This window comes from Triturus cristatus, chromosome 1_1 (genome assembly GCF_964204655.1).
Source record: "Triturus cristatus chromosome 1_1, aTriCri1.1, whole genome shotgun sequence".
NCBI lineage: Eukaryota > Metazoa > Chordata > Amphibia > Caudata > Salamandridae > Triturus > Triturus cristatus.
In genome coordinates, this window is record NC_140579.1 from 450,797,379 (window position 1) to 450,811,128 (window position 13,750).

Consider the following 13,750-nt stretch of genomic DNA (forward strand, 5'->3'; position numbering starts at 1 on the left):
GGTACAAGTGATGGCGGATGAGGCTATGGGGAGACGTCCTAAAGACCCAGTGTACACTTGGAATTGTAGTAGTATTTGCACTGTGCGTCAGGAATCTATTGATAAATTTCGTGAGTTTCTAAGAGAATATAGTAAAAAAAGTGTAAAACAGAAGATTAAGGTGCTTCAAAGTCTAGATCCATGCAGAGTGAGAGAGAATACTGGTTTGCAGGGTCATTCTCTGGCTTGTCTATCTAGAAAAGTGTGTAATAGTGTTTCCCATCATTTTAGGATGCTGGCTGTTCATCATACTGAAATGAGAAAGTTTGTGAGACGGTTGTATTTTGCTAAAAGTCCAGCAATAAAGTTAGATGAATTGAATAGGGCTCTGTTCCGTGGATCAGTATCAGATGTAGAGAAGGTTGTTGATGAAATTCAGTTTTGTTACTTTGGTCCTGAACAAAACAGTGCAGAAAAGGACACAGTAAATGAGGAAGAAGTGGAAGAGAATGTAGAACCCTCTGTAAGTAAGACATTTAATGATCACATAACAAAATTTGAAAAAATCTCTAATGAAAGACCAAATATTATTTGTATTTGTTGCCGCAGAACTCATTATAGAAAACAAACTAGGAATGTTGATCTCTACAGAAAGAGTGAAAATGCAGATAATTATAAGTGGAAAGATTTTGCCACATATATATTTCTAGAAAATTGTTTTGAATTGGGTGAAGATCAAATATTTGTAAATACTGTTACAACAAGTTAGAGGAAAATAGAATGCCGACCAGAGCTGTACATAATAATTTAGAATTGGATGCTATTCCTGCTGAACTTTCTGAGTTAAATACATATGAGTCTATACTTATTCAATGTGTTCATCCGTTCCAGACCATAGTACGTATGGAGCCTAAAACTGGTAAATTACCTCCTTCAGATTTACTGAGAGGTTTAAAAGGTAGAGTGGTGTATTTGCCCTTGGATTTGAAAAAAAATATGGAAACTATTGATGCGGATACTTTGGAAACTGAACCATTAGTTATTCTGGTTAATGGTGTACCTACAAAGAATAAGAAGATTTGACAGGAGCTGGTAGATGTACGGAAAGTACAAAGAGCAAATTTGTATTTGAAAAGGAATAACAAATGGTATGAATCAATTTATATAGAAGAAGAAGAAGAAGATTTACAAGAAGACACAGAAACACCAACTGGACAAATTGAAAAAGTGGACAAGTCAAAGGAAGAAGAAATTTATGAACATTTTAGCATACATCCTCTTCATTCAAAAGAAGTTATGGGAGACAATATTGATCTGTTTCAGATGAAGAAAGCAAAAGGAACTCCCGTGAGTGTATGGGAGGAGAGCTTGGAAGCTCGATGTTTTCCCCAGCTGTTTCCTACAGGAAAAGGAGGACGATACGATGAACGTCCAGAACAGATTCCAGCTTCTGAATATCGGACTACAAGACTATATGCTGAAGATCCCAGATTTCGACAAAGTATTCCTTATTTGTTCCATCTTTTATTTGAAAGCGACTTGTCTGCACTGTCTTATGCAGTAAATCACATTTTAAAAAGTGGAGTACATTTACAAAATGTGTCTGCTAAGGATTTTATGGAGAAAGTGCAGCACCGAGATGATCATTTGGAAACACAACTGATCAATCTGATGGCTTGTCAGCGTGGGACAAATGAATATTGGTACCGACGCCATGGTGAATTAAAATGCATGTTACGGAATTTAGGAACACCAACATGGTTCGTTACCCTAAGCTGTGCTGAGTACGCTTGGGATGATTTACTGGATTTTCTACGAGAGGCAAATTCAAACATTAAAAACATCGAATACAAGACAGCAGGAGAACTGTGCTCATTGGCTCCGGTTAATGTTTGCAGATATTTCAATCATAGATTTGAGGCTATGATGTCCTTCATCTGCAATAAAAAAAATCCACCTCTTGGAGAAGTAGTGGATTTCTTTTGGAGAAAAGAGTACCAGGCAAGAGGTGCTCCTCATATTCATATGCTGTTGTGGATCAAGGATGCCCCAAAGTTTGGAACAGATACTGATGAAGCAGTGTTATCTTACATTGAAGAATATGCAACATGTGCTATACCAAAAAGCACAGAAGAGAAAAAGTTAAAGGAGCAAGTTTTACGTTTCCAAAGTCATCGGTGTGGAAAATACTGTTGACGGAAATACAAGAGCAAAGAAAAATACTACACTAAATGTCGATTTGGATTTCCTAGACCTGTTCTTTCAAATGGAAGAGTAAACAGTTTTATGTCATCTGTGAGACATACTATCACAAGAAAATCATCTAAGAATACCTACAACCTAAAAAGAAAAGAATAATCAAAAAATATAAATGACTACAACCCAGTCATTTTATCCATGTGGAATGCTAACATGGATATACAGTATGTAGCTGACAATTCCATTGCTGTTGCTCGATATGTAACGTCTTACATTACTAAATCTGAAAAAACTGAATTGAAAGAAATGTGGGAAGAGATTTCTCACGAGAAGACTGTCAGTAAGAAGCTGTACAGTTTCAGTTTAAAGATGTTATCGCATCGAGAAATTGGATCCTACGAATGTTCAGATAGGTTATCTTCTGCAAGTCTCTACTCGAAATCAAGAAGAATAATTTGGGCAAGTTTAGGCCTTGCAGCAATGAGAAATCGGGTACTGAAATCTGTTGGAGAAATTGAATCTTTGGCCGAGAATGACCCAGAAAGTACAGATATTTTGAAATCAAACATGTTGGACACATATTATCCCAAGAGAAGTCAACATCTGGAGAACATGTGTCTCTATGAAGTGCTGCAGAACTACATTTATTCACGGAAAGCCGCAGAAGACATCAAGAATGGAAAATATAAAGTCATTGGTGAGGAAGGATGTTTGGTGAAGCAAACAAAAGGAAGTTTGATAAATCACAGGAATCTGAGTTGCGACACTACTGACAAAAAGGAATTTTACTACTTGGCTCTTTTACAGCTATTTAAACCCTGGCGTACAGAGGATGAACTACTGGGAGAATTTCAAAGCTATGAAGATTCATTTAATGCTTGCAAAGACAGCATACAATGCAATACATTCACAACTTATCTGCAAATGTTAAATGAAGAAATTGAACAGGAAACTACAATTGCAGCAGAAGTAGCTAGAGACAGTTCTAAGGACAGCCAAAGTTCAGGAACACTCAGTCAAGATCCCCTAGGACAACCAATCGTTGAAAATGAAGCATCAATAGCCATGAATGAAGTGGAAACGGCTATGAATCAAGCTCAAGAAGAATTTATAGACTTACAAAATTTGGAAAGACAACTGAACGAAGAGCAGCAACAAATTTATGAAGAGATCAGAAACAAAATTGATCACGGATTTCTACATGAAAAAAATGAGTGTTCATGCACATCATTTCATCCAATCAGGATGTATGTAAGCGGACAAGCAGGAACTGGAAAAAGTTTCCTTATAAAAGTCATCAGAAGCTACCTACAGCAAAAAACGGATTCTACTTTGTCTTGTGTGGTTACTGCTCCAACTGGGTTAGCAGCATATAACATAAAAGGAATCACTTTACATCGTTTGCTAATGTTACCAGTGGAGCATGAGAACAAAATACAATACAACAAGCTAACTGGAGAAGCATGCTTGGAAGTTTCAAGAGTATTGAAGAAGATGCAAGTTCTCATTATTGATGAGGTGAGCATGGTATCAAACTTAATGCTTGCCTTTGTGCATTTAAGAATGCAGCAAATTCTAAGGACAGACTATGACGTGTTATTTGGTGGAAAACATGTCATAGTTTTTGGGGATCTTCTACAGCTTACTCCAGTTAAAGGACAACCAGTGTTTAATACTGTGACACATGAAGACACGAAGAAGTCATTGGGAAGCATCGGTAATGCAAATATTTGGTCCTTCTTTGAGTACAAGGAACTTACTACTAATATGAGGCAAGCAAACGATGAAGAATATGGAAGTATTCTGAAAGATATCAGGATTGGACTACTCACAGAAGTTGGCAAAAAAGCATTACAGAGTCGGCTGCTACATAATTTATTTCCAAAGGAAGAAATAGTTGCAGAGAAGATATACAAGAACATTGCAGAAAAGAAAAGTGTCATTTGCTTAATGCCAACTCTACGTGAATGCTCAATATTCAATGAGGAGCTTTTAAAATTGGAAAAGGAAGATATCAGGAAATTGGAAGCAGTGGACAAAATTGAGGATGGAAGAATTACTATCACATTAACAGGCACACTGAAAAATAAATTGGATTCACTAGAGAAGAACATTTCCAAAACAGCTGGATTAGAAAAAAATCTGTATGTTTGCATGAACTGTAGAGTATTTTTAAGGAGAAATTTGGATGTTGAAAAAGGTTTAGTTAATGGAGCTATTGGAAGAGTTGTGGGTTTTATTAATTATCAGAAAAAAGATGGAATTGAATGTTTAAAAATAAAATTTGATCAGATAGAAGAAGTTAAAGACATTTGTCGTTGTTCAGTTCGTTTCATGCTTGTGAAAGACTTATATGTACGTAGGAAGCAGTTTCCTTTTTCGCTAGCATATGCTGTAGCTATTCACAAGTCTCAAGGATTGACTGTAGATTGTGCTTTTGTGAACATTGGTTCAACTGTGTTCAAAGAAGGTATGGCTTATGTAGCTTTGTCACGAGTGAAAACATTATCTGGTTTATTCATGATAGACTTTGATGACTCAAAAGTTAGTCCTGATACAAATTGTGTAAAGGAGTATAATAGATTAAGAAGAACCTATGCTCCTCATTTAGGTCAGTATCCTGTGTTGGAGAAACGTGTAGTTTCTCGTAAAAGGAGACATGAGAATATCTGTAATGAAGATGTAGAGAGGAGGAAAAAAAAGAGGAGTGATGTAATTGCAAGCAAAAAGAAAAAGGAAAATGAAGAAGAGGTTGTAGGATGTCATTTTGAAAATAGCTCTGGTGTCAACTGCTACGCTAATGTAGTGCTGAATGTTGCATTTTATCTGGAAAGTGTGCAAGAGCAGATAATAGTAAATCAGAGAAAAAGATTCTGTTCTGAGTTGAGTCTCCTTTTTCAAAAGCTGAGTAATGATAAAACTCAAATAGAAAGTGCTACTGAAATTAGAAAACTTTTAGATGTATGTTCAGGACGAACACAGTTTTCTCAAAATGTACAGCAAGACGCACAGGAATTCTTGATGTTTTTTCTTCAGGTACTGGAAGAAGTAGGGGTTCCCATTGAAAATTTATTTGGTCTCTCTTATAAATGGGAACATAGTTGTGAAAACTGTTATAATACATGTGGCTCTTATGTTGATTCTGAAAGGTTTATTTATTTAACATTGCCAGAAAGTAAAACAGTCACTTTTGCTAAATTAGTTAAAGATGCTAATCATAACATGGAATGCAGTGAGTGTCAATCTGAAATGTTTTCAACGTTACTTTTAAAGGAATACGGACAATATGTAATTTTAATGATGCAACGATGTAAAGCTGATGGTTCAAAATTGGATACTTTAATAAAGAAGTTTACAGGACAGCAATTATCAATTTCAGGAAAAACTTTTGTAACTGTTGCAATAATTTTCCATGAAGGACCTACTGTTACTTCTGGACATTACACAGTTTATCTTAAATGTGAAAAAGGCTGGACACTGTGTAATGATTCCCAATTGATTTTCAAGCAACGTTTGCCTTTTGATTTAGCAAATTCCTATCTAATCTTCCTGAAACCTAAATTTTAGAGAGACTTGGCAAGATGTGTACAAAACAATTTTACCATTTTATTGGATTACCATTGGAATTTTCAAAAAAAATGATTTTTCAAATTATCATTTGGCCTAATGGAAAGATAACCAATTGTAATGTGGACTTTTTAAATTTTTAATGAAACTTTGGAAAACCAAAAATTTAGACAAAATCGGTAACATCTGCACAATTTAAATTTTGGAATGTTATTGGATTGCCATTGGAAATTTATTCAAAAAAGATTTTTAAAATTACTATTTGGCCATGAGGAAAGGTAACCAATTGTATTGTGAACTTATTTAATTATTAATTAATCTTTTGGAAACCAAAATGTTACAGAGAATCGGTGAGATCTGTACAATTTAAACTTTAGAATTTTATTGGATTACCATTGGAAATTTAAACAAAAAAGAATTTTAAAATTACTATTTGGCCTAAAGAAAATGGAACCAGATGTATTGTTGAGTTATTTGAGATATATTTTTGTGATTATACTTCTGAAACAAAAATGTCAGACGGTATTTTAAAGAAATAAGTTTTGATATTAGTTGATATATTTTTTAGAATATTATGCATTTCTATAATGTTATGTTTAAGTTAAAAGAGATTCTGGGCTTTTTTTATACAATCTTTGAGATTGTTATTTTTTTTTTGCCCGCTGTTAAATGATGAATGCAATTGCTTTAATAATTTATAGTGAAATGCAATATATTCTGAAAACAGCAAAAAAAAGGCAAAAACATTTTTGGGAAAAACATGTAAATACGTGTACTGTGTAATATATTGATTTATTAAATATTAATACTTTTTTCTTTTTTTTCAGATTGTGAAAGAAAATTTTCAAAAAAAACCATTTTTTCAAGTAATTTCAAGTACATTTTAATTAAAAATTAAATTGTTGGGTGGGTCAGGTAAGTGAGAAATTAGATGGTCCTTTTCTTCCTCTTTATCTCAAAAAGATTTTTAGTATTTAGTTATTAATTCCTCAAGGATCTTGAGATGTGGTAATTGATTTTTAGTGTTTTTAAAAAAAAAAAAAAAAATACGCTTACCGTACGCGTACGGTAAAGAAAAAAAAAAAGTTTTAAAGAAAAAATAAAAAAAAGTTGAGAGGTAAGGTTGGCTCTTAAAAGAGCCGTTGTGTTCATGCAGGGACAGAGGAAAGGAAGTATGGGAACATTAGCTGGTTGGACATTTGTGCTGATCTATTCTGTTGTTAATGAGGGAAACACTGGTCTCCCTATGAACAATTAGATCATGGCAAAATGAACACCGCATAGTAACCCTACCAAACCGAGGGTTAATTTCCAGAGGTTCAGAAAAAGGTGAATGTGCCCCCACAGATGAAGGGCTCTGCTGAGCTTCCGAAGAAGGACTCGGCTGAGCTGCTGTGGATGTGCTTGGTTGACTTACTGAAGGGTTGCCCCTAGTATGTCTAGCATGTGTCCTGGGATGTACATCCTCAAGGTGTCTCAACATAGTGTGATTCCCGAAGGAATACTTCTTGTTGGGATTACCTCGCGAAAGTACACGCTGGCACAGCTTGCAAGTCACCAAGGCAGCATTGACTTTTTTCTCACCCTCAGGAAAAGTAAAATACTCCCATATGAAAGAGCACTTCTGTTTCCTCCTTCTCTGCCTGATGGTGGTGCTGCTAGCCTCACTCTCAGCAGAAGAGTGCTGTTCTGCCATCGTATCACAAAGACAAGTCAGCTCCTTCTCCTAAGGGATCACAAGCAGAAATGAGGGGAATGGGTGTGGTGTAGGAGAGTTCTAGAACTGAAAGTAGTTTCAACCAATCAAAAGTTGTGTTTCATGATCACATGACCCACCGTGCGCGTACGTTACGCTTACGTTACGCTTACGGTGCGCTTACGGTGCGCTTACGGTAAAAGTGCGCATGCGCGTAAAAAAGACACGCGCTCGCGCGCATGCGCAAAACAGTCACTCTACAACACTTCCGCGTAACGTGCGCGTGTAGCGTACACGCCTACGCATCCCACGCACAGTACGCGCGGCTACGCAAATTGCGTAACTATACGCAAACAGAGTAGATAAATTACAAACATTGCGTAAACCGTACGCTTACCGTACGCTTACCGTACGCGTAATAAAAAAAAAAAAAAAAAATAAGTTATACTAATATATCTTACCTGTTTGGTAAAAAAAAAAAAGAGAAAACTTGATATATTGCATATTTTTTTTAAAAAAAACATAGTGTTTTAAGAGAATAAAAAGTTTTAAAAAACTTGTTTTTTAAAAAAAAAACACATTTAAGATAAGAATTTATAATAAAAAAATCATACAAAATCAATAAAAAAAAATATGGGAATCACATATGTTATAGGTAAGAATTAGCATTTAAAAAACTATACAAATTCACTGAAAAAACCATGGGAATCACATATGTTATAGTTAGAAATTAGCATTTAAAAAACCTTGCAAATTCACTGAAAAAACCATAGGTTTCACACATGTTATAGTTAGGGATTAGCATTAAAAAAACCTTGCAAATTCACTGAAAAAACCATAGGTTTCACACATGTTACAGTTAGGAATTAGCATTTAAAAAACCTTGCAAATTCAGTGAAAAAACCATAGGTTTCACACATGTTATAGTTAGCTGGACATTTCACTCGTAAAAAACCAATGAAATGTTCCCGTTATAGTTAGTTCAGCTAACTATAACTCGCGCGCCCGCAATGCACTGCTGATCACGTCACATATTACATCACTCATGACATGGTCAGTGACATCACTCATGACATCACTGATGACATCTCAAATGACATCACACCACGCAGGAGGGTCTGCATTTTGAACGCATACCACAATTGGGAGCTGGTATAAGCCCATTTAAAGCCAAATCAAAATTCATACCTATTATGCCTAAGGACGCTATTGATATTTATCATGAAGTTGTTATTGAGGATATAAAAAAGCTTCATTACCGTACTAAGCATAAAAAACGGTACAAAAGTGAACATGAAGTTGAATATGCCAAGTTAATTAAAAAACTGAGTAACATGCATGAAATCATAATTACTAAATCGGATAAGGGTGGCAATATGGTGATCTGGCCCCAGAAAGACTATATATTAGAGGCCAAAAGGCATTTACAAGATGTGGAGTGCTATGAGAAAACTTCAGTACATAAAAAGACAACGCCAGTTCCCGGGAGACGGATTATATCAGCTATTAACAGTATAGGGGAAACAGTAACCCAGTATGTTGATTTCTTTTTACAAGATTTTGTTAAAGCACTACCGAGCTACATTAAGGATACTGGTGATTTTCTATCAAAAATAGAAAATATCACATGGTCAGATGACACATTGGATATAGAATCCCTATAGACCAGTATTGAACACTCCACAGGCTTGGCAGCAATAAAACACTTTCTGGACCAAAGACCAATTGAGTTTTATCACCACAATAAGATGCTTTTAAATTTGACTTCCTGGTGTTTACATAATAATTATTTCATGTTTGGTAATGATTTGTACCTTCAAAAAAGAGGCGTGGCGATGGGGGCTTGCTTCTCCCCCAGCTATGCATGCTTGCATGTAGGCTGGTGGGAGGAGCAGGTCCTCAAAATCACCCATGCAAATGTGTTTAATGAAAATGTTTTGTACTGGATGAGATACATAGATGATGTCTTTGTAATTTGGAAGGGCAGCGAAACTGAAGCTTCACAATTTATTGAGGAAATGAATATCAATTCTGCCAATCTCAAATTCACGTCCAACATAAGTAGTAAAAGTATTAATTTTTTAGATGTAAAAGTATATGAAAGAGATGGAGCATTAGGAACAACATTATATAGAAAAGAAACAGCTGGCAATTTGACTTTGCATGCCAGCAGCTCGCATCCTAAACATATGGTTGACAACATCCCATATGGAGAATGTTTGCGTCTAAAAAGGATTTGTAACAACTATGAAGACTTCAATAGATGTACAGAGGAAGCGTACAGGAGATTCATAGATAGAGGATACAATGAGAAGATTTTAAAAACAGCCTTAAATAAAACTAAGGAAAGATCCAGGGAATCTCTTCTCAATAATAAAGTGGACTCCATACCTGATGACAACTCTGCCCCTAGGTTGATCACAGCTTTTAACAAACAAGAGAGGAAAATTCATGCCATCATTAAACGTCATTGGCCGATTATTCTCACGGATGGAGTATTATCTACTAGATTACCATCTCAACCAACTGTCACATATAGAAAGGGCATTTCTATGCGCACACAAATAGGAAAGGCTTGCCCGGAACTAACTACAGCCAAAACGTGGCTACAGCCCAAAAATGGCTTTACCAAGTGTACTACTTGTAGGGCTTGTAAGTTCGGTATTAATACCACACATTATCTTTCCCCTTTTAGTCCAGACAAAATAGCCATTAGGGGTAATTTTACTTGCAAAACTGAGTTTGCGGTGTATGTCCTGACATGCACCTGTGGACTTAGGTATGTGGGTAGTACGAAGTTGCAGGTGCATGTCAGGATATTACAGCACCTACGTGCCATTGTCAATAACGACACCACGTATCCTGTGGCTCGCCATTTTAAATCAATGCATAACAATGATCTTAGTTGTTTAAATTATTTTGTGGCAGCCGCAATCCCCAAATTACGTCGAGGCGGTGACCGTGAAAAAGCCCTGAGACAGTTGGAATCTAAACTTATTCTTGAACTTGATACTAAGTTCTCATCCGGTTTAAACAATACTGAGGATTTACATAATTTCCTATGAACCAGCACTTTAGAATCTCATGCATTTTTTGATATCCGTTTTAAGTCCGGTGTTCTTTATATTTATATTTATACTTTGTATATGTATTCTATTCCCCTTTATTTTAGATTTTTTATATGGTGTTTGTATACTTGTAATTGTCACATGTGGATTATTTATGCTATGACATTCTATGTATATAGCATATTCCAGTTTAATGTGAAAAATTGATGTTTGTTGTTTTTAGATATACAGGCACTATAATGAGTTAAATACATTTTTTACTATCTGCACAATCACACTCTTGCATCATTTGCACATACTACAAATGCTCTAGGTGGTTCCTTCACGCTGAGAACACAGTCCTATAACTATGACAGTATAGTGGCCCATGTCTTAGTCTTATTTGTAGAGTAACATTCATAAACATCAAACAAAGAGTCCATACAACATCTGAGCAGATATGTTAACACTGTCGGGTTGATTAACATATGTTGAAGATAGGCTTGGCAGCATTAGCTGTAATAATATCATTATCAATATTATTGAATAGCTCTTTTAATGCTTTTAGAGTATTTATACATATTTATATTTGTTTTATTTCTTGCCTTGTTACAGATGAAATTGGATTAATGGACTGTATCAATTTGCCGTCTGCATAACTTTGTTGTGTTATGAGATTTAACTCTGGACCTGATTTGTTATGACTCCAAGAATATATCGAATTGGATTCTATAAGGACAACATATGTATTTCACATATGTTTCTCTGCTTTGCTCTACAACTGAGATGTATTCTAAACAGCAATTATGTATAACTAAGGGTACTCCTTGCAATGAAACAGATGAAAGCAATAATTTAGCGTTAAGATGGAAGTTTTTGTAGTTTTGTATACACTTGAAATAATTGTATGTACATAGTATTTTGTCTATGTTTATACTTGGTGTGTGTTGTCACATGGGTTAGGCATCACTATTTAAAAATGGCTTAATTACCTTGCCTCGTTGATGTGAACAAGGGCGAGTGACGCCCGAAACGCGTCTTCAAGAGGACTAAACAGCTTCAATAAAACATCTTGTTGCTTCAAATCGGTGGTTCGTGGTTCCTTGGTGCAAAGGTTGGTGTTATGGACGCTGCTCACTAACTGAGGACCAGGTGTGTTTCGATATATATATATATATATATATATATATATATATATATATATATATATATATATATATATATATATATATATATATCAATTCAATGGTCCTGGATCCCTTGAAGCATACTCCACAAGTCACACAGGTACAGACCACAAAAGTGCGCCGTATAAGTTTTCAACGTGCTTAATTTATTCTTCCATTTGCCAGCATGACGCGTTTCGGCTGTGAACACACAGCCTTGATCACATGACCCCCCGGTGAAGCACATGATTTATATACTGTGACAGATTGGATAATCAGAGCTGCGTGATGGTTAGTGCATGGAGCTAAACAAAATACTTACAATTAGACAAGTAAATGTTTAAAATCCATAAATATATAAATAGCAAAATAAATACATTATCACTGTAACATATCTAAAAACAGCGGAAAAATACCAAATGTATAAAATCCATTAAGTAAAAAAGGACTGATCCTTTTTATATAAGCAGTTTGCGTAAACAGCCTAAGTCTGGAGTCTAATTGCAGTCAAGTGACCAATTAATGCTCCTATATATGAATTGTCCTATTGCACTGTCCCAATCACGCTTATAAATAAAGTGCTAGTGCTCAAAAAATCCAAAATTACTTAAGCATACTAAGAAATAAAAAAATCCTATTATGATATTAAAATTCAAATCAAATCCAATTTGTCTCTTGAAACACAGCAAGACAAATAGTAACAGATAAAATTTATATTGTGCATGATTGTGCAAATTATATAACTAGATCCTAAATTCATGAAGTTACTCGATTCACGACACATGTATTATACATTAAGAGCACACAAATTTTATGTTAAAAATCATCACATAAAATTAATTTCCTCATACGATAAATAAAACACATTATAAATCGTGTGAAAACTGCCTAACCAGAGCCCCTCTTCAGAAGATATTTAATAATCATTTAATATTGCAGTGTGAAACATACCTCAATGCATCTGATAAAATCAAAACTTATCATTCATATATAACCCATCAAGAAAACTCTAAAAACTATAAAAAGTTATGGAGATCTTCCCCTGTATTCATTCCTTTAGGGATTCTTGTATCTAGTAACAGAATATATTTGGACTCCAATTGCCTTAACTGTTTCTCTCTGTTACCGCCTCTCAAGTTTTTTCGTACAGCGTCAATGATATAGTAACATAGCTCATTGAGGTTTTTGTTGTGCACCAATTTAAAATGTCGTGCTACTGGGTAGCTATCATCTGCATTGACTATTGCTCTCAAGTGTTGTAGGATGCGATTAAAAACTTGTAATTTAGTACTTCCCACGTACTTCATTTTACAAGTGCATTCCAATACATACACTGCATGGTCTGTACGGCATGTCAGAGGCTTCTGGATTTTGATAGGGTAATTATCAAATACACTGCAATATTCTGTAGTGTTCTTGCCAAATTTGCAGGCCCTGCAGGAAATACATTTATGGAAACCTGTCTTCGTGGATAACCAGTTGCTGGTGATGACTACCTCTGGGCTAGATTTAACTAGAGCATCCCTCATCGAGGGAGCTCTTCTAAAGGTGATCAGTGGTTTATCAGGCAAAAGAGGGGCCAAAGTGATGTCTGTTTTTAATAAAGGCCAATGTTTAGTAAAAATACCTCTTATTTTTCTTTCTTCTACATTGAATGTAGTTATTAGCCTAGTTCCATCTTGATCATCTCTAAGCCCATCATCTAGATTTTTTCTTTTAGACTGAGCAACTGTATTGAGACATTCCTCTCTGGTATAGCTATTGGCTTTAGTTCTAGCCAATTCTAGCTCTTTCAAATTGTATCCCCGGGCAAGAAATCTATTAAGGGACTCAAGTTGGCACTTTTCTAGGTCTGAGTTTGAACTGCAAATTCTGCGCATACGCAAAAATTCACCGTATGGTATACTTTTGATGAGATGACCAGGGTGGGCACTGCTAGCGTGTAAAATCACGTTACCCGCTGTTTTCTTTCTATGTAATTTAGTTTGAATAACTTTATTGTCAATGTAAATTTCATCATCTAGAAATTGGACAGAGGATTTGCTAATATCGGCAGTGAATTGTAAATTCAAGCTATTGATGTTAAGCATGTTAAG